A 22,707-nucleotide genomic window follows, 5' to 3' on the forward strand; every position below is an offset into this window, starting at 1 on the left:
TGAGGATACGTTCTGTAAATGCCCCTATGGATCCATTTGTGATAAGGTAGTGCTTGACATTGGCTCTTTACCCTTCCCCGCGTTCCCTATTCTTCGTTAAAATGGAGAAGAACTAGAACTTGGTTTCCAATGGCACTTGTCATCTGCTACTAGCCTAGCCTTGAGGTCTTGAGGTTACAGGCTCCTTGCGATGATGACGAATGAGGATATGTTCTGCAAATGCCCCTATGGATCCATTTGTGATAAGGTAGTGCTTGACATTGGCTCTTTACCCTTCCCCACGTTCCCTATTCTTCATTAAAACGGAGAAGAACTAGAACTTAGTTTCATGGTAAAGGCACTTCTATAGTAGACTCATGTGTGGAGAGCGAGACTCCTACTTGCAATATGTGTGCTTGCTGTTGGGATGTATTGTGGAACACTTGTCCCTTGTAGTACAACAAAAGAGACATGTCTCATTTGTCATATAACTGTAGTTGTTGGGATGCTTTTCTGATCATGGTTGGCTTGGGATAAACCTAGCTCAGAATCAATACCAAATGTTTGAAAGATTATGGCATCTGATATGGTTTAGCCGCTTCCTATGGGAGTAAAACCTTGGGGTTCTTGGTCCTGCTCCTTGCTCCTCTTTACATGGACGGTACTCTTAATTGGACTGTTGTAAAAACCATTTGCAATTCAACCTTAAAGGCTAAAATCTTCTACTTTTGTCAGGGCTTGTGAGATGAGCAACATGTCACCACATATAAAAAGATGACTAAAAATAGTTCTTACTCCTCTTTAAATAGAGGGTACTCTCAATTGGACTGTTTTAAAAACCATTTGCGATTAAGTTTGCATTGTCTTCTCATTCCATGCTTTGATAGAGCCTTCTTAAGTCCATATAAAGCTTTTCTTAACATGCATCCATACTTATACCAAGTAAACTATTACAAACTCGACACAATAACTTGATCCTTTTTGGTGAATCTCTACCATGACCCACATGCTTCAATTTAATTATAATTATCTTAATTTCTTCAATGATCCTTCAGGGTTATCCCCAATCACACAATAAGGGATTCTATTGCATATATTCTTTCTAGTTTCTTCATGCTTATATTCAACAACACTCGAGCGATTAGCCATAGAATATGAAAGAGCACTTAAGATCTTTTTGCCAAAGTCATAGAATATGAAGGAGAACTTAAGGTCTTACCAAGTCATATGTCCTTCTCTCATCAATTTCCAACCCGTTTAGGTAAACTTAAGATAATACTTAATAATATGGCACTTGATCCAAGTTTAGGACCATAACATTTGCCAAGAATTACTAAACTCTTGGTCATCTTATTCCCTTAATAAGAGACTAGAGTACCTAAAGATCACATAGCTCACATAGCCCTAACTTAGGTTGAGAACTTTCATCATAGAACTCATAACTTCCTAAGGTTAAGTAGAGTCAACTTCTTTCAAATAACACCCTCTTATTTTAGATTAGCCTTAACTACTAGGGAATGTGTAGTACGATTTCCCAACTTAATGTTTACCTTTAGATACCTAGGTCTCAATCTTCTCCATGTGAAAATCTAGTGGATTTCTTATCTTTAAGATATATGCTTAGTAAAAAATCTAGTGTTGCTTTACTTCCCTCTTTTTATTAAGGTCTTGTGTAGTTGACACATATGATTACATTGAATCTTATCTATTTAGCTCCTATGGTTGGAAGTCTTGGGTTATTTTACAAAGAGTCCTAGTGTTCAAACTCTCTAACTGTGGCTTTATGTCCTAATTTACTTCTAGAAGAATTTACCAACCATTAGTTTTAATGTTTCTCTCAGAGAAAACTAGCCTAAGTCACAAGAAAAATACCATTAATGTAGACCTCTATAGGTTCTAAGTCTAGCCCTTAAAATTGAGCTCCCAAATATCCTTATTATAAATTTAATTGGCATTATTATCCTAAGTTCATGGATCCATATACACTAATCCTCCCTTACAAATGCCTTATTTCTTCATACCCCCATGTAATAGGGTATCCAAAAATTGTCATAGGCAAATGTAAGGGGATCAATTCTTATGCAATTTAACCTAAGATAACAAGATGCATAACATTATCATCATTCCCTAGGATACTTTTATTCATCGTATACATCATCATTTCTCATATGTTACATGTTTATGATGAGGATCATGTATATCCAATAATTTTAATTATCATCACAAATCATTATTATCCTTAATTGGGTCACATCATTAAGTTGTAATCCATCACAATACATAGGTAAGGGTTCTCTCCATATTATATAAGCTATCCTTTATTACATATTAAATCTTTCATACAATTCCCTAAGTCCACCTATCAATGTCAAAGCCATATATGGCTTCATATGTCATCCATGGTTCATTTCACATCCCTCTTCTACTTTATATAAAATTAACAAGTGCAGGAACACCTACTTCATCTTGTACATTATTTTACATGAATATTGCATCAACCATCTTCTATTTACTCATAGAAAGACATGTCGGAGTAGACTATCTTCAACCCATCATGCATATAATCGTTACCATGATGCCCTTCTGCACTTAGTCATGTGTGAAAATTTATAGATAATGCTCGGGTCATTTCCTTTATATTGATCTTCATCCCATTTATGCTTTGGGAACCCATTCATCATGAATAATCAAACCCCTAAACACAATTCTTATCCTTTTACAATTTATCTAAGACCCATGAGCTTCTTAAATAGGGGCTTCACCATTGACCTAAATTATATCACTTCTTATTAGGGATTTTAATTAATTTCAAATTCTCTTCTCAATTACTATTAGCCCTTATGTAGGGATTTCAATTCATAGCAATCCCATCCTAATTCATACCACTTTCTCTATCATAATTTCTACCTTAATCTCTACCATAATCTCTCATTTATAATCCCTATCATAATCTCCTTTCTACTAACATAATCTCTATCATAATCCCTATCTTAATCTCTAGCATAATCCCTAGCATGTTCTTAATAATTAAAATTAGGGCCATACCTCAACCCTCAAGAATTAAAATCATACCAATTAATGATAAACAATTGAAAAAGTATTAAAATTATACCATACCTCAAACCCCAAGAATGATAAACAATTGAAAAATTATTAAAATCATACCTTGCAAAATTTTACATAAATATGTTGTTTAGTGTTTTGCTCATAATAACAAGAGCTCCGAAACTCGAAATCCAAAACTTTTTTATGCATTTCAAAGCCCACAATAGTTTCACAACTTTCTAGTTTCAGCCCAGAGCAAAATTCAACTATTACAATGGTGCAAAATGCACTTTATCAGAGGGGTGTCTGAAAATAGCATTATCTAGAGAGGAAGAGTGTTGTGTTTTGCCCTCTCTCTAACCTTCTTAAATAGGCAAAGGGGTAGACCACCATGCATGGGGAGAGATCTCATGCACTCAAGTTAGCCCCCATGCAACTCCTGTTATAGCCGCCTCCATGCAACTTATGTTAGAGCCTCCATGTTGTACATTCATTTTTGAGTTAAGTGGAGTCTATAAATATATGTACATTTTCTTATTTCATCATTTTTACCTCTTTAAAATAATTAATTCATATTAAGGATGAATATACCTTAATTTTATAGCCCTTATTCCTTTTAAAACACACATTTGAGACTAAAAGGCTCATGCGTATACACACATGGTTCTAGATACATTTACGCCTTCGTATCTCCTTAACTTAAGGATATGCCTTAAGTTGAGGAGATAAAAGGTTCATGCATATACACGCATGGTTCTATATACATTTATGCCTTCATATCTCCTCAACTTAAGGATATGCCATCCATTAATATATGATAACAATTCTACCTATATCCCAATATTATCGTTTCCATATTTATTAATTCAACCTTAGAAAAATTTTAGTGTGAGCACACGCTAATCCATTATCTTCTAAGAGGGTTTTTTTCACTTTCCATTTAATGATAAATTTAATTTATTATTACCTGGTATCTCCCTTGTATTTAATTAATCTATTGCTTAACAAGGCTTACTAATGTTATTTTCTCTTTCTAACCTTTTTGGGACATGCCATGAGAGGGTTCCATATCAATCTTGTCCAGCTTGCTTGGAAAATAATCCCATTTATTTTTTCAACCTTATTTCTTTAGCTTGCTATCCAAATCAATATTCTCATGGTTCCTCTTCTAACCCTTGCCCTTTAATCTTTTCTTCTTAAAATAAATGATGAAAATAAATCTACTTTATATTTTTATTTATTTCTTAAAATAATAAGAGTTATCTTACAACTAGGTTTACTGACTTGGTTCTTTCGAAAGGCTCATGCCTAACAATTCTTATCCCTATGGAAGCTGAATGTTCCTCCTTGATTGGGTTTAATGTGGAGGGAAGCCTCACCTCTACAGTTTGTTTCCCTTGTAGAATAAAAGGAAAATTATATCCTTACCACTACACTTCTTGATCTTGAGGTGATTTCCTCTAGAAAGATCCTCACTTCATTTGGCCTTGAAGTCCTATGTTCTAGGCTCGTTCTAGGTCTGTGTTGGATAGGAAAACTCCCCCTACCTAGACCTTTTTGTTCTTCTCACTTCCTCAGCCACTCTTGGGATGTCACGAGATATATGTGTTATCGTCCTCATTCGCATATGTCATTTGATCACACTGGGATGATAACACTTAAGGTGCATCATGAAACTTGAGGTTTCCCGTCCCTCTGTGTGTTGGTGATATTGAATAGGTTACTTTGGGCATCCTCATATTGGCCTATGTAGGCTTAATTGACTCTAACCCTCCTCAGAAAGAATTTGTTAATCACATTCAGAGGTTGTCATAATTGGGTACATATTTCCCTCTAGATCTACATAACACTTATGTCCATTGCGTAAAGAAACAATAACTTTTGGGTTATCTAAGTCCTTTGGTTCACACCCTCACATAGCTGAAAGTGACTGCTAAGCACACCATTATGGTAAATGTAGATGGGAACCTTTGAATTTTCATGATAACCATAGCATTTGTTTACAGTTTGAGTGCAAACTTGTTCCCCAATAGTCTCACTAATGGGTTGTCTCTTTCTAGTAGGATGTGCTTCTTGTTCCCCAATATTCTCACTGAGATGGCTTGTCTCTTTCTGGTAGGATGTGCTTCTTGAGCTCTCTCAGGCCTTCTTGATGATTCACCCATGAATACATGATACTTTTATGGCTCCATTCCCACTCGTAGAAGATCTACATGGTTTACACCCCACATTACTGATCTAGTCTCTTCTGTTGGGAAGGACTATTGGTCTGCTTTTGAACTAGTGTGGGGTGCAATAAGGGAGGTTAATTATACTCATAATCTAGTACCACTTCCCCTAACATCGGCATGTGAGATGAAGTCTCGTATTCAAAGTTCAAGTTTGAATAGGACTAGACAATGATTTGGCCTGATAACAAATGCATAAGCACTTGATCCAGTGCCAAAATTACTTGCAGGAAGTTCTTTTTACGAGGATTTATGTTTTTTTTTGGTTTTTGTAAATGGATTTTTAATGGTCTTTATATATATATATATATATATATATATATATATATATATATATATATATATATTTGTTTTTCAAGATTTCTCTAGAAAGCTTGAACCGCCCTCTTCTATAATCATGCACAATCATACTCTCACTCAAGCAAGCAAGCATGCAATGTCATGCTCCATATACTCCATCAACACACACGTATGCACACACTACAATTAAGCCAGCAAGAAAGCAAGAGCTCAAGACAAGAAGAAAGATTTGCACTTGACAAATGATAGAATTCTCCATTCAGATTGTCAAAAGTTGTATATATACAAGAGGGGTTTTCCTGACCATGCATGTGGGTGTCCAATTCATATCTCTAGCCATATATATCTAAGGTTTGTGGGGTGTGGTTGGATTTGGCACATCAGTGGACCATGACATATATAATGTGAATATAATTTAGGACGTAGGCAAGGATTCTTGGTGTATGGAAAAGAGTTCACAAGCTGCATCTTTTGAGCTTGAATGTTTATAGTGTACATATTCATCAAGGTGTCCCAAGCCTCCTTAGGCATTTACGCATCCTATATATGCAGAATCATAGAGCTGTCACACCAGTGTCACACTAATAGTCAACTAGTACAACACCTTTCTAGCTCTTTCATGCCATACTTTATATACATGCACCTGCTGCTATTGTGTGTGATTTTCTTTAGTAATCTTTGTCTCCTTTTCATCACCTATGATGAACTCCCCATATCCTTTTACCATGAGGAAATTGGTCGTACTGAGTTTCTAAGAGTGGAAATTATTATTGTCCATCTTCTCACTCACAATTTGTGACAAGCTTTTAGACATATTTACCTACAAACACCAACAGTGCTTGTAAAAAGACATGCACTTACAGTAAACCTACAATCTCCAACGTATCAATACTCTAAACCTGCTTCAGCAACAATAGTGCTTGTTAAAAAAAACTTCTGCACTTACAGTAAACTTGCTTCAGTAATAGTGCTTGTAAAAAAAAACTTTTGCACTTACAGTAAACCTGCTTCAGTAGTGCTTGTAAAAAAAAACTTTTACACTTACAGTAAACCTGCTTCAGCAATGCTTGTAAAAAAAATTTAGCGCTTACAATAATCCTACAATCTCCAATGTATCAGTACTATAAACCTATTACATAGTAATTGTATATGAAAAACAGTCACACAAACATAAATTCCCCAACTTCTTGTAAATTTCAGATACTTTGCACATACTATCCAAGACCAAAAATGTGATGTAACATTGTACTGAACCAGAAATTGTACTGAACCAGAAATGTGATCAGAAATGTGATGTAACATTGTACTGAACCAAAAATTGGGCATATACAATCAAAATTGACACTTCCACAAAGTGCTGCAAAAAACTTACATAGCCAAATGGTGTTATCGAAATGTGAATTGTGGAATTATATTTTATGTGGTATTTATGGTATGCTCATTTGCCACACGACGGTCATGGACTGGCCATGCGCGAGAGTGTGGATCAATGGTTGCATCGTGATGGGTGGATCAGCGAGATTTAATGTGTCTTGTTTTTTTTGGTGAGAAGATAAGTGCGCGGAGTAGCATGGGTGCGATGGATTTTTGGTCGATGTGCGGTGCGATGGATTTTTGGCCGATGCGCGGCCGTCGGGTTTTGGTGTGCGCCGATGGTTGCCCGCCCATAGTTTCATTTAATTAAATTGCTACAATTTGAGTGTAAATAGCCAAGCTTGGAGACTAAGTTACTTTTTGATATTAATAGCCTAAAGTGGAATGTATCAAGCTATTTTTGAGCACTTGTTTTTTGGCTAATACAAAAAATACATGCATGAGGAAGCGTGCTCACTCATGCATGGGGGGAGATTGAACCCACTCTTTTGTCATGCATATCTTGCTTTTTTATGTTCGTCTTGTCTATTTACCAAGCTTATGTTATGGACATCATTGGTATTAGAGCTTTAGATTAATTCAATCTTCTTAAAGCCGGTCAAAGACACTTCTGGACAAAGAGGTGAAAGAGACAAAGGTAAAGGTGATTTTGGTGATTTTTTTTTTCAATTTAATTTGAAGAAGAATATGTTTATGGTTATGTATGGTTGAAAGAAGGTTTGCTGTTAACCATTGGACAACAAATTCCCATCAATCTTTTGCCCAAAGGGTAAAGCAAGGTGGAAAACCGTTAGTGGGTATGTGAAAACCACAAAACCATCTTTAATCTCACTATTCCTCTTCATAAACCCGTCCTTAGATCGAATCAACAAATTGAGCAGGTCAAATCCCTGATTTCAGAATTGCTAATCATACCCTTTGCTCAATTTCTATAATGGAGGGCTTAGTTTTTTTTCTCTTCTTCCCTTATAAAATCAATGTGTGTTGGAGGATCTCCCTTTTGAAGACACACAGAATTTTTTTTCTTTTAATTCTCATAACTAATTTTTTTCTATTCTCTTTTTCCCCCTCTCGATTGGCGGATTTCTTTTATTGTTGTCTTCTTCTTCTTCTCTACTCTTCTGTGTGTGCTGGCCTGCAGACGGCGGATTCCCTTTAAGTTTCTGGTCGCCTGTTCTTTTGTTTATTTATTTTTTCTTTTGTTTCTTTCCCCCCCTTCACTTTGTTGCGCCCAACACTGCTGGAGATCGTTTTCCCTCATGGAAGCGCTAGTGGTTGCTTCATTTATACCAAGCTTTCACTATTAAAAGTTTCAGCTTTATAAAGCTAAGCTTAATAACACTAAATAAAGTTTATATGTAAAGCTCTTCCTTTTAAAACCTCTACTTAATGAATCTTTAAAAAAAAGTGCCTTGTAGTTTAATGCTCAAACTATAAATTTTAGAATATATATATATATATATATATATATATATATATATATATATATATATATATAAAACACTCAGGCATTTATATCCCCACTATCCTTATTACCATTAAAAGAATTTTTGAGTTCTACTCTAAAGTTTTTACATTTCGAGTTCTACTCTTCAAAAGTTTTTACAATCGGCATCAAAGCTTATAACCAAAGTCGAAGCATTCGAGCAAATTACATAGAGGCAATACCATACTTTGACTAGAGGACAAAACTTCATGGTGATCCTTCTTCTACAATTTATGACTCCTTTGAAGACTTTGTCAATGCATTATTATTTGGATTATTTTGGCGTTAAGGAGTTATCTTCCACATCGGATCCACATCCGGATGCATTTATTAAACAATATTCTCGAGCTTTTGGAGATTTTCGGATCCATGGCTATTAATTGATTTTTTGACATCAATAAATATTATTTTTTCCACTCTCTTTAACATATGAGCTTCTGACTATTTACGAATGGCAGGTGAAAGCTAAGTAATAACTACACTTTTTAAATTTTATAAATTAACAATTGAAGTTTAATGTTATATTATGAATTGAAACTAACCTGCATATTAGTATATGCAAAATCTTCAATGATTTACCAGTTAAGTATTTGCCTTATGTAATTTCATTACTTGCATAAAATAAAAATTGTTACTTGTCAATTCATTTTATTCTAACTAATATTTTATAGCCCAAACCTATGTAACTTTCTCCATTTTCCATAATTTTAATCAGCAAATTAAAATGTCACATATGCTTTGCGATGTTTGTGTCTTTTTAATGATGTATTTTGTAGCAAAACTATCCGACACTTGCAAGTAAGTTGCTATAACTTAGTAAATAATTCCTCCAATAATTCTTTGAAAGTTTTATCTTTCAGACAGTGATTTAAGTACTTTCCAAGTAAACTTCTCATTTCTATCAGTACAATAGTGATCATGCTTAAATATTTATGTGTAGAATTTTAAACCATATTACTATAGGTTTTATTTCTTATAAGGTCATAACTTAATATAACCTCAGTTAGGTTTGGAAGAATAATTATATTTCAATCCATTCGCATTACTTTCTCATTTTTCCCTCTAATTTCTAATGAGGTATTCTCAATGTAGAACATCATTGCAATTGAATATACGTAAGGTACGACCTTCTTACCCTTGACTCACCAACCTTATGATTGCTAAGTTTCATATTTATTATTCAAGTTTATTTCAACTTCAAATGCAAATTAATCTTTTCATTATCTAGACTTTTTTACTTAATCAAGATTGTTAGAATTGTTAGTAGTCATTCATATTTATATTTGTGCTTAAACTTTTGATGTATTGAAAAATCAATTTTATCTATTGTTTATTTACAATCTCACACCCTCTCAAACAACTTTTCAACTCAAGGTTAGTATTTTTCATCTTCATATTAATAATCAATTTATCTTTTACTTTCTTATGAATTATGTTTAACAACTTTATATTCCCTATCCATGGGAATCCTAACAATTCACATCTCTTTGAAGTGTTAAAATTATTTTTGACAGATAATTTCAATAACACCACAACGATGGAGGTATGTATATGTTCACTTCTCTTTGTAAAACTTTTTTCGTAAGTATCTCTATTATATTTTTACAACCTAAGAACCTAATTAGTAAACCATAAATTCAACATTAAAGATTAGTTCAAATTTAGTAACTTAAATAAAAATTTTAAGATAAAGAAAATTTATCTTAAAAAACGGTTTGCCTGCTCTCCTGCATATATGGGATATAGAGGAATTTAATCCACATTAGTTACATGTAAAGAATATTTATTTTGGCCTCAGAAGAAACATGACATTGCAAAATTTGTGTTTGAATGTATTGTTTGTCAAAGAATTAAATTCCATCATGGTAAATCTTTTGGTCTTTTAATACGCCTACCTATTCCCAAAGGTCCATGGGAAGAGATTTCAATGGACTTTATTACTAGTTTGTCAACTACGTCCTCTCTGACATGGACATGATATGGACCATAGTTGATAGATTTAGCAAGCAAGCATACTTTGTACCTTGGAAGAAGATCATGTCTTCCCCTCAAGCTACTAAGCTATTCATTAAGACTATCTTTACTCACCATGCTACTATTCTAGCTGAAGTCACTGAATCTATTAAGCGAGCACAATTGAAGTGCACTGCTCAAGCCAACAAGAAACGACAACCAATGAAATTTAAAGAAAATGATCTAGTTTGGCTCCACATAGAGAAAAGACGCTTAAAGAATATTGCCAATCATCCTAAGATCAAGTTGGCTCCTAGATTTTATGGACCGTTTACAATTATCCAATAAATCAATGAAAATGCATTCCACTTGGACATTCCCACTCACTGGAAGATACATAACTCATTCCACATTAGTTTATTGAGACCCTTTAAAGGCCCCACTCCTGTTAACCTTGTTATTGATGACCCTCCTCTCCTCGAGGATGACTCTGAAGTTCTAGTACCTGAAAGTATTATTGACCGGCCGTGACCAAACAACCACCCATACTGGCACTGTGTGTTATCATTACTTGGTAAAGTACAAGAATCATTCTATTGAGGAATCACAGTGGATTCCCGAAACATCGCTTACCCCGCACTACCAACACTTGATTCTAGCATACCACTCACATTCACATTGATTCTTTTATGGACACCGATTCGATGATTGCGGCAGTGTCATAGTTCTTCCACATGTTTTAGTGCCGATTCGCCGACTGAGGCAACACATTCATTTAGTGCCGATTCGCCGACTGAGGCAACACATTCATTTAGTGCCAATTCATCGACTGAGGCAGCACATTCATTTAGTGCCGGTTCGCCAATTGAGGCAGCACGTTAGTTTAGTGCTGATTCGTCAACTGAGGCAGCACGTTGATTTAGTGCCGAGATGAGGCAACACTATAGGATGTGGTTAGCCATCCTTGATTTTGTTTATTTCACACAACTAAGGACGATTGTTTTTTAACCCTGTGGTATGTTATGGAAATGTGAATTATGAAATTATTTGATATTTTATGTGGTATTTATGGTACGCTCATTTGTCGCACGGTCGTGACGACTGGCTACGCACTAGAGCGTGGAGCAGTGGTTGCATCGTGATGGGCAAATAAGTAAGATTTAATGTGTCTTGTGTTTTTTGGTGAGCAGAGATCAGTGCACGGAGTAGTGTGGGTGTGATCGATTTTTTGGTCGGTGTGCGGCCGTCAGGTTTTGGTGTGCGCCAATGGTCTCTCGCCCATAGTTTCATTTAATTAAATTGCTACAATTTGAATGTAAATGGCCAAGCTTGGAGACCAAGTTACTTTTTGATATTAATAACCCAAAGTGGAATGTATCAAGCTATTTTTGAGCACTTGTTTTTTGGCTAATACAAAAAATACATGCATGAGGAAGTGTGCTCACTCATGCATGGTGGGAGATTGAACCCACTCTTTTGTCGTACATATCTTGCTTTTTATGTCCTTCTTTTCTATTTACCAAGCTTATGTTATGACTATGGAGGATAATTAACATCAAATGGGACCCCAAATGGCCTCGTATTTAAATTTTGAAATCACTAAGGTTTTACTGACCAATCCTACATAATATAATACCATTTTGCTTCACCACAAAAGGCATCTCAAGATGTGATAGTGCACCTTACTGTTATGCATGCTTGCTCCTCTAAAGCTATTTTGTCTTTCCACTTTCTCTCTCTAGACCTAGGGCTAACGCTAAATTTATATAATTAATTCTATATCTTCGAATTACATCCCTTCACTCTTAGTTTAACCTAGGACTAATCTATCATACAAGTTCTGATGTAAATGTGGCATTTGTCTTTGCACCTACCATAACATAACAAGGTAGGTGGGATGCCAAGGATGCACAGGCACATGCATTAATAGCAATTTTAGTGAAGGAGCATTATTCCTCATATTTGCTCATGTAAAACTGTGAAACATGCTAGGGATACACTTGTTACACTTTATCAACTACATAATGAGGCACGATTTGCCTATTCGTGCACGCACTTAGAGTCTGAGCATATGAATGAGGGATATTTAATGGTTCCTCTCACAACAAGATTAAAGATCTCTAGGAAACAACTAGCATGTATTGATGAGGTTAGCTCTACCAGATTCATCATACTAAGGTTTTGCATCTACACTTTGGCTTATGATGAAGGATAACCCCAATGCTCTTACTTTCAATAAGTTGGTTGTGGTGCTCTTCCAAGGATCAATCTTGACAAGACCAAACTAGTATGCATGGGGGAGATTAGGCATTTAGTAAAGGAAAAACCTTTTCTCACATGTGGCTATAAGCCAAAGACAGAATCACCCTAGTCTTCTAAAGGATGTTGAGAAGGGGGGTGATAAGACTAATAAGAAGAAAGGCAAATGCAACTACTATCGAAAGCCAGGACATTACATCAATGTGAATATAAAAAGAGGCTGGAGAAGGAAAAGAAGAAAGAGTTAGGCATAGCTATGGCTAACGCATCATCACCAAGTGGTGAAAAGAAGAAGTCACCGACCCATTCACATGATGATTGGGCATTCATTGTGCACTGCAATTATGATCCTTATGTCCATGACATGCATGTCAATGACAAATCAGCATGTCTGGTACTTTGATAGTGGTGCTGGACACATGATTTGTTTTCGTCACATGAGTTTGCCCCCAAGAGATGGTGTCAGAGCTGCCAAAGCTTGAGGCCCCTATCAAACATGTATGTGAGGGGTGCATTTTGGGCAAGATGCAATGCATCATTCCCAAAATATGGATTAGTTAGATCTATCAAAAAATTACAGCTTATACATAGTCATGTATGTGGCCCCATGAGGACACCATCGATTGGGGGACATCCCTACTTTGTGACTTTTATTGATGACTTCTCTAGGCACACCTAGGTGTATCCAAAGACAAAGTCAGAGGTTTTTACATGCTTTAGAAACTTTGTGACTATGGCTGAAAATGTCTTTACATGTAAATTGGCACCCTTTGTACAAATCGAGGGGGGATTTTAATGTATATATGACTAAAAGAGGCATAAAACATCAATGCACAGTGCCTTTTACACTTCAGAAAAATGGTGTGGTTGCGAGGAAGAACAAATCTCTTATGGAAATGTCATGTTGCATGGTTAAAGGTTAGGATTTGCCTCATGTTTTTTGGCTAGAGGCACTTATGTGTGTGACTTATGTGCTAAACAGATGCCTCACCAAGGCCTTATAGACAATTACACCTTATGAAGCTTGGAATGGTTGTCATGCTTATGCTCACAACAATTCAATAATAAGGCGATAAAATGTATTTTTGTGGGATACAGAAAGCAGAGGGTATAGACTCTACCATCTAGCCACAAAGTAGATTTTGGTGAGTAGAGGTCTTTTTTGAGAACTCAGTTCAACCCATGATTTTGTGCAAAAACCAACAAAATATGTACTCACAAGATATCTTTGATACAATCCTACCTTTGTACAATTATGGAAAGCCATATGTGGAGCAAATGAATGCTTATAAAAGTGTTGTAAATCGACCCATACCGACTGAAAATTAGCTCGAATTTCAGCCCACAAAGATTACCCTATTGATGAGGCATTTGTGGATGATGTATTGGATGAGGAAAGGATAGCCATATAGGCATCCAAGAGTATGCCAAAATGGGTGCTGCAGACATTACAGGATAGCAAACTAGCTACTCCTTTACCTAGCAGACAAGATATGCATCCAAGAGTATGGCTGGTGTAGACATTGCACGATAGCAAACTAGCTACTCCTTTACCTAGCAAGACACGTGCACGTTCTGAGCATGCATCTTATTCTTTTGTGAATCATGCTCTCGTTGCCAACATATGCAATGAAGAAGAACTTGTTTTACTCTTATCTCTTAAGTTTATGGTTATAGAGAAGAGAAGAAGACAGAAAAAAATTCAACCATCCATCTCTCTCTTGTGTTTTGCTCTCTCTCATGTGTGTGTTTGCTTTGCAAGGAACTCAAGCTCTCCCTCTCCCCTACATTCTCTTTGAGAGGCATTCTCTAATGCAAATCTAACTCTCTTATTTTCTCTCTAATCTTGTGTCATTATGCTCCCATGATCCTTTATGTGATTAAGTTGTGATCTCTTGATCAACACTAAGCCATGAGTTATATTGTGTATTTTGATCCACCATAAACATAATTCGTTTCACTTTCAGTGAAGTAATCACTTATACTCATCTTATTCCTTTACACATTATAAGGCTCTTACTTTAACTGCATAGATTGTCTGAACTTCCATGCTTGGAAGACATTGTTCTTATCCAGGTTCTCACTCACAATCTAGGATAGACTTACCAAACAATATTTGCAAAAACCTCTGTATAGACCTGCAATCTTTAACACCACAGTCACCTTCTACGGTACTATAAACCTGTTATAGTACAGTTATATGTGAACAAGTCACACAAACATATTGCTAACAACCTGCAAATCTTAGATTCTCTCTTCACAGACTGTCTTGTAACCAAATTTGTGTGTAATTGCAACCAGAAATTGGGCATTGCATAGTCAACATTGACTCTTCCACATCCTACAAAAAACTTACAGAGTCAAACCATGGCCTTGAATCCAAAATCTCAAAACATTGATGGTCTTATGGACTTCTCCCACATAGTATAATGCCTCTTTGCTTCATTGCAAAGGGCACAGGTAAACCATACTATTGTGCCTGCCTACTCCTCTTGACTAGTAGCTACCTTTTGAAAGGTTTACTTCCAAATCAAAGGAAAAGAGTTAGAGTTACCCTTACTCATGTATTACTTTCTTTTCTTGCCTTTTGGTCTCTTCAAAAAAACTCGTGCTATAATACCATAGGAAGAATATAGGGGAGAAGATGAGATTGACCTCCTTGTAAGGAAACACACACAAGAGGTAGACAAGCAAACACATATACACAAGAGTAGACAAGCACACAAGAGAGATGTATGGATAAACATACTATAAGGGAAAGTACTCTCCTACTAAAACAAATAAAGGTCATTCCATAGTGTAAACTCGACTACATAAGCTAGTACTATAACTATGCCATAACTCTATGAAGCCAAAGTGGCTATCACATAGGTAGTATATCACCCATAATCTCACCAACCATGCTAGTGGCATAAGTGCAGAGCTATCATCTTTGTGTGTCATCTATATCTACACTAGCTGAGCTCGATGTTTGAACACCCCCACCCTAAATACCAATGAATTTGGACCATCACGCCCCCCACTAGCTTCTTAGCTTCCTCATCACACCCCATAGCTACTTCTTGGCCAAATGCAAAACAAGGTGGACTCAAGAGTAATGTATCAAATAGATTTGAAATTAATTCATCTAACCAATTAGTGGGATCTACTTGTGTATGTACATTTTACAATCCCCTCAACAACCTCACTTACCACATCCTCAATGATGGGATGAGTTTTTCCAAAAGTAAACCTACCTTATTATAAAAATGAATAATGGTGGACAACAACCATGTTTCCATTTTCTTGGCTTGAGGATGGATCAAGTAGTGATGATGAAAACTAGCAACTATTGCTACTAGCTAAAGCGTCGACAACAAGAGCAAGAAATGTAGGATAGAAATGTTAATAAAATGTGTGAGGGAACCATGGTTACAATGCTCGCTTTAGATAATAAGGTCTCTTAACCATTTTGGATTGCAAAGATCTTGAAGCTGTTTAAGGAGAATAACATAATGCACACAGTTAAATTGAATTTAGTACCACATCACTATAAGTGATCCATTTACTAAAATATGATCTTGACAAGGGAAAATAAATTCATCATGGGTTGACATCTTAAGTCTAAAAGATGTTAAAATCCTACTTTATGGATTTACTCTACAAGTCTCTGGTCAACTACAAAAGTACACACATTGAATATTCTGAGGCGTAAAGTAAAGCAAATGTCTTAGTTTTTGTGCACGTTGGCAAAAATAATACTATTTTGTCACTGTACTTTTTCATTGGATTTTAGGTTATAATAAATCTTTTTTCATTTTCAAAAATTTATTGTTTACTAAAATTGTAAGTTATTTTATGGTAAGTAAAGTGCTGAAAAGTTTGCAAAACTGATGTGTTTTTTCAAATTTGTTTTCTAAAAATGCACATGAATAATATTTTTTAAAGAATAGGGATTTTTTAGCAAATTTTTCACAAAAAAGGTTTTTATTTACATAGTTTTGTTGTCATTTTTCATGACTCATTTGTTAGTCACTTTGTGAGGGTATTTCTTGATAGTTTTTGTGTGTACAAGAGAAGGATTGATAGTTTTGTGCACAAGTTGAAAGAGTGTTTAATAGGATTGACATGTCATATGCTTCATTGAATCTAGCAAAAGGGAGCCCTCTTGCTTACTCTTGAATATAATTGATCATAGTTTTGCGTAGATGATAGAGCTTCCATAGCTTATTTAGCTTATTGCATGTACACATGTATAGATTTCCTCATGCTATCATAATCTCTTTGTTTATATGTTAGTCTAATTGATAGTAATGACATTGGAATTCTAGTCTCATTTTAAGCTTTGGTTTTGATATATTATTAGCTTAGTAATCTCTATTAGCTCCCTTTTTGTGATTGCTACTTATGGTGTTAATAGAATCCTCTCTTTTACCTTAATGTCTCTTTCACAACCCCATCAATGATGTTTTTAATTGAGCATTTTTTCAGTATCCTCTTTGCCCTCATTACACATTCTACCACTTGTTTAAATGTAAGGGTTTCTAGATTTGATGCTGCTCTACTACCATCTGAAGCTTTTCATGAAATCCACTTACAAACCACTTGGCTTAATGTGGACGTTGTTGGCTTGTTAATTTGGTCCAGGTGCATCGAGAGCGTTCTGAATTCTTCTGCACGTTGCTTCTTTTATGATAACATCTACAACTTTTCCAACACCTTTGTGCTAGTTTTGTCTCTCTAAAACCTCTTACACAAAAGCCTTCTTCACCTCATCAAATGTCTGGAAGTGGTCCAACCATACTATGCATATCAACTGGTAGCTTTACTTTCTAGAGTCGTGGCAAAGTATTCTATCTTCTGAGTTGCAGGTGCTCTAGTGGGCCAAAAATGTCATTTTGAATGCGAAGATGTGTGAATCCGGATCTTCTTCACTCGAACCTTTGAACTTTGGGTGCTTCAAGGCCATTATACCTAGCACTCATTATTTGTCTCCTTCCTCTTCTTCTTGTCCTTGTTCTAGAGCTCTAACTCCCGATTTCCTTCCCCTTGATTCCTCTGAGGCTCTTGCTCTTGATTCGCTTGATCTTGATTTTGGTGCTATGGCACCTTCACAACCTCTTGTTGTTGTTGCAATGATTTTGCAAGTCTTCTCTTTCATGTCCCTTTGTATGGTTATGCCTCTTGTTCCCATCCTCAAATGGCACCAACTATATTCACTGGTATTTCCTTGCTCAGGAGGACGAGTCTTCTTCCATGCAACCTCCATGTGTAGTGGTTGTGTCTGCATAATGCACCTTCCAAATGTAGGCTTAGACCATTCCTTGCTCTGCTTCACTTGGCACCGACCTTTCCTGAGTTACTGTATAGGGCACATCTTGCCATGTTTCAAGCATTCACCCATGTGAGGATTGTCCTTACATGTATAAATTCTTTCCTCTAACCAGCCAATTGCTTGCCCTTCTTGATTTTCAAGATTCCCATTTCCACTAGTTTCCTCTACTGCTTGACTTCTGCTTGAGTGATGGTTCCCCTCACTATTTACACAGCTATCTAAGTTTTCTCCATTCCTCCAAGCTTCTATAGTTCTCGTGTCCTCCTCTTCAAAACGAGAATGGTGGCCAAGTTTAAAAATGGACGGAAGTTTGAAAAGGACAATATTTGGATGTCCCTAATGTAGGTTCTTTAGTACCAATCCCTTGCATAACCACTCTTGATTCTTCCTCCATTCTAAGCCTAACTTCCTAACCACATCCACTACTATCTTTCTACTCATCTAGGAGTTACTCTTGCTACTCCTATGCTACTTTTTCCCATCATCCCTAAGAGCTACTTTCTAGGTGCTCCTTTCCCCCAACACGATGGCCAAAAATTAAACCGTCCGGTCACATCCAGTCAAGACTCAACACTTTAGTGGTTTGAAACCACCGACTCCGTAGAGGAACGACTATCACTAGTGTGCCCAATGTGATAGGCATGCAAAATGCAGTCATGCTTGGTTTGCGCTCACGGCTTTCACTCAAGGAGAGGGGGCAAGTGTTGTGCATAGAACTAGAGAAAAACAAAGACATGTAAGATGTAGTATGCTATGCGCTTGACTGGACAAGGATAGAAGAAAAACAATCATACGCATACACCAAAGAGATAGAATATAAAGATAGCTCTAAACAATAGATGATACTTTCCTTACTTTATTCATATCTTTGCCAAAACATGCCCTTCTCTCAAGAATCATACTCAAAATTCCACGTCTCTTTCTCATAAGTCTCTCCCTCAGGTACATTCATACTTTTCTTATATCAAAACTCTCCCCACCCTTTCTCTTTCGGGTAGTACTATCGTTGAGTAGAGGTTGCTACAACAAGATAGTCACGTTCATATGACTGAAGTGAATACAACAAGGTAGTCCATATCCTCTTTTTCCCTAGAAAGCTCCTTAATTTTCCTCCTCAGCTTTGGAATCACCTTCCCATGGGCTTGTTTGTTGACCAAGATTTTCAAGTTATCGGTCCTATTTGCCAACTATTGCTTCTCTTTGTTGAGCTCCTCAGTTTCTTCTTGATATTCCTTGAGCTATAGATGAAGAGATTCATTCTCAGATTTAACATTGTTGAACTCCATCTGCTACAGCACATCAACATGCTCCTTCAAAGAAGATATATCTAAAACCACCATAGGATAATAAGTGGTTAGAAAAAACTTTTTTGGATTTTCACAATCCGACACCTCCCCTATTGGTTGCTTAGAAAGGGACAATCACATAATAAGTGGCTAGAAGAAGTTTTTGCAGATTTTCACTATCCAACACCTCCCCTGTTGGTATGTTAGAAAGATGGATTCGGAGAGATTTTTAGGAAGCTCCTCTAAAATGTACGAAAGTTGGACTTGACATGCCTCTTCCTGAAGATTTACTTGATGTGCTTCTTTTTTATGTTGTCGACGGTTCTCTTCTATGAGTTGTTGCCTATACTTGCCGATGATTTGTTTGTATTGGGCTTGGTGTTCTTGTTCCCTTTTGTATCGTTCTTCATCTTCATGTCTTAGACGATTTTGCATAGTCTCATACTCATGCCGTAACTCCACTTTTCAAGCGTCATTTCTCTCCATTGAGAAGAGGTTTTGGTGGAACGAGTAACAAAAAGAAGTCTTTTCCTTACTAGGTTAGACCTAGGCTAAGTCTTGTGTATACATGCAACCTATGCTATATGCAAAAATGGGTTGAGACCCTAAAAACAAAAACCTTGATTTTTTTTCGACACCCTTCAGGTACGCATCACCCTTGTCACCAGAGCTTGCACCACTCGGGACGGCAACCCTCTCTGCTCCTCACCACCCTTCAAGTATTAACCGATGCACATGACATCTTACTCAATGCAATCACATCTCAACAAAAGAGTTTGTGTCCTAGGTGCAAAATAAGTGAACATTATCCTATCCTCCTTAATGATCGATTATTTTTTCTTTACAGCTATCATATCCTTGAAATACTCAATGCAGTAATAAGGGTGGGTGGGACGTGGGCATTAAACAATACCTGAGAACTAGCCTGAACCTCTGATATTAATGTTACATGCACAGAAGCTCTGTGTATTCTTTCAGGCCTGAACACCTTTCATAGGAACATCTTGATGCAAAACACAAATAAGAGATGGACATAAGATAGAGAGATAGGTGTATTTTCAGTATATTCATATAGTACAAAAAGCGTACATGTTTCTAGTAGCCATAGGCATGCCCCAAAACCTAACCTAGACCTCAAGGGTTTTATTCTAGACCCACCCTAAAGTTAGGAGTTAGATGAAATGAAATGATTTATTGGTTGAACCTTATATAGGCTTTTGGACACCCACTCATGCTAGCCGACTATTGTCGGCCAGCTCCAATGGACATAAAATCCATTAAAGCTACCGACCAACCTAGAATGCCTTGCACACCTAGGTGGCCGACCTGGTCTTGATCCATGGGGATCCCTTTTGTATTTTCAGTATATCCCTATAGTACAAAAGGGTACATGTTTCTAGTAGCCATAGGCATGCCCCAAAACTTAATCTAGACCTCAAGGGTCCTATTCTAGACCTTCCTTCAAGTGAGGGGTCAAATGAAATTAAAAGATTTATTGGTTGAGTCTTATGTAAGCTTTTGGAAACCTCATATAGTACAAAAACGATACATGTTTCTAGTAGCCATAGGCATGCACCAAAACCTATTCTAGACCTTAAGGTTCCTATTCTAGACCTATCCTCAAGTGAGGGGCCGTATGAAATGAAAAGACTTATTGGTTGAGCCTTATATAGGCTTTTGGACACCCACTCATGCTGGCCGACTATTGTCGGCCAGCTCTAAAATCCATTGAAGTTGTGGACCAACCCAAAGTGCCTTGCACATTTGGGTGGCCGACCTGGTCTTGATCCATGGGGATCCCCTCTAGTGTCCTCCTACTCCTTGCTCATGCCTAAATGGTCTTCCCTTTAGGGATGTCCATGTCCATGTCCATGTGCATGCACATAACATCACAAAATCCAAGAATAACACTTTCTTGCAATCCTCTTTGGTAAAACTTAAAAACCAATCCTTATAGAAAGTCATGTGAGAAGATGCACCAAAGTCACCATCTCTTGAGTTGAATTGTTTGTTACCATGAGTAACAATTCATCTTTGTGCTCTCTTTAACTAACAAAGTTTGTTACCTTCCTTGATTTTGTGTGAAAGTAGTGCTTGTTGCTTAATGCACAATAATAACAAGGACCCTTTCTTTGAAATGCATGGTTAGTGGATGGTCTTTAACTTCCTTTTTCTCGAGACATGTAAGATGTATACCTTTGTTACTATTACCCTTGATAAACCAAAGGAATTTTCGCACCTTGGCTTTGCATAGGTCGATTGGAAGGATTTTTAAAATTACCTCTTCCACGGCCTTGACCTCTTCTTCTTCTTTGGAAGTTTGTCTACATTATATTCTTCTTCACTTCCCTTGAACCATTGTCATCTCCATAGAGCATAACTCTTCTTGGAGGAAAATTCTTGAAACTTCTTCAAAGGAGGGAGTGTGCTCACAAACTATTAGAGCTCTATGTAAACTTTTATAAATGGGGAGTAGAGCCTGAAGTGCAATGGTTACCATATCCACATTGGAGACTTCATCTCCAATTCCAAGCAACTCATCAAATACCTCTTGAAGGTTTCAAATAAAGCAACCGAGTTGAATTCAAGTTGAATGCATTGCTTCATAAATGTTGTGGAGGCCGTAGATAGACTACATTAGTAGCCCTAATAAAGATGAAGGAAAATCTAAACAAAGGATAATTCAAAAAGAAAATACTAAATCAACAACAATGCCAAGAGACAAAGTGGAGGCCAAACAAGTGATTTCATTTCATCCAAAAAGGTGTATTTATACAAAAAGATAGGGCTTTTAGGGCCACCTTTCCCCTAACCCTAACCCCAATCCTCCAAAGGCCTATGCTTGGCAACCAAACATGGGCCCCTATTTTTTCCATACAAAGCTAAAAGACACTTGACCCTTACTAGCCATCTACAAGTACCGACGACTTAAATGTTTCAAAGACCGCGGTGAAAATCCCAAAAAGAAAAATCAGTCGAACATGCGTCAACCATAGCGAATTGAAAAAATGACAAGTCCTCAAAATGACGTCAAGAATTTGCAAGGGCATTTATGGGATTGGAAACCATCACATCTCTCTCTTGGATTACTCAAACCTATCATTTTGGAAATGAGAGAGAGAGAGAGAGAGAGAGAGAGAGAGAGAGAGAGAAACACTTCACACATCACAAGAAGAGAGAGAAACAACATGCACATCGTAGTAGGAATAGAGAGAAAGAGAGTCACTACCCTTGTCACAATTTTGGGGGAGAGAGAGAGGGGGGGAGGAGGGTGATCGTTTCACACCTTGAGAAGAGAGTGAGAGAAAAGCAGAGAGAAAGAGTGACATTTACCCTTGTCACACTTATGGGAAGAGAGTGAGAGAAACACAGAGAGAGAATTACATTTACCAACAACAAGAGAGGAAGAGCGACACACATCCAAAGCAAATCACATATACTATTGGCCTACCACCACCAATTCTAATCATGAAAAAGACACAT

The sequence above is a fragment of the Cibotium barometz genome, chromosome 16 (assembly GCF_041138505.1).
Source record: "Cibotium barometz isolate CiBa-2024 chromosome 16, ASM4113850v1, whole genome shotgun sequence".
In the NCBI taxonomy this organism is placed as follows: Eukaryota; Viridiplantae; Streptophyta; class Polypodiopsida; order Cyatheales; family Cibotiaceae; genus Cibotium; species Cibotium barometz.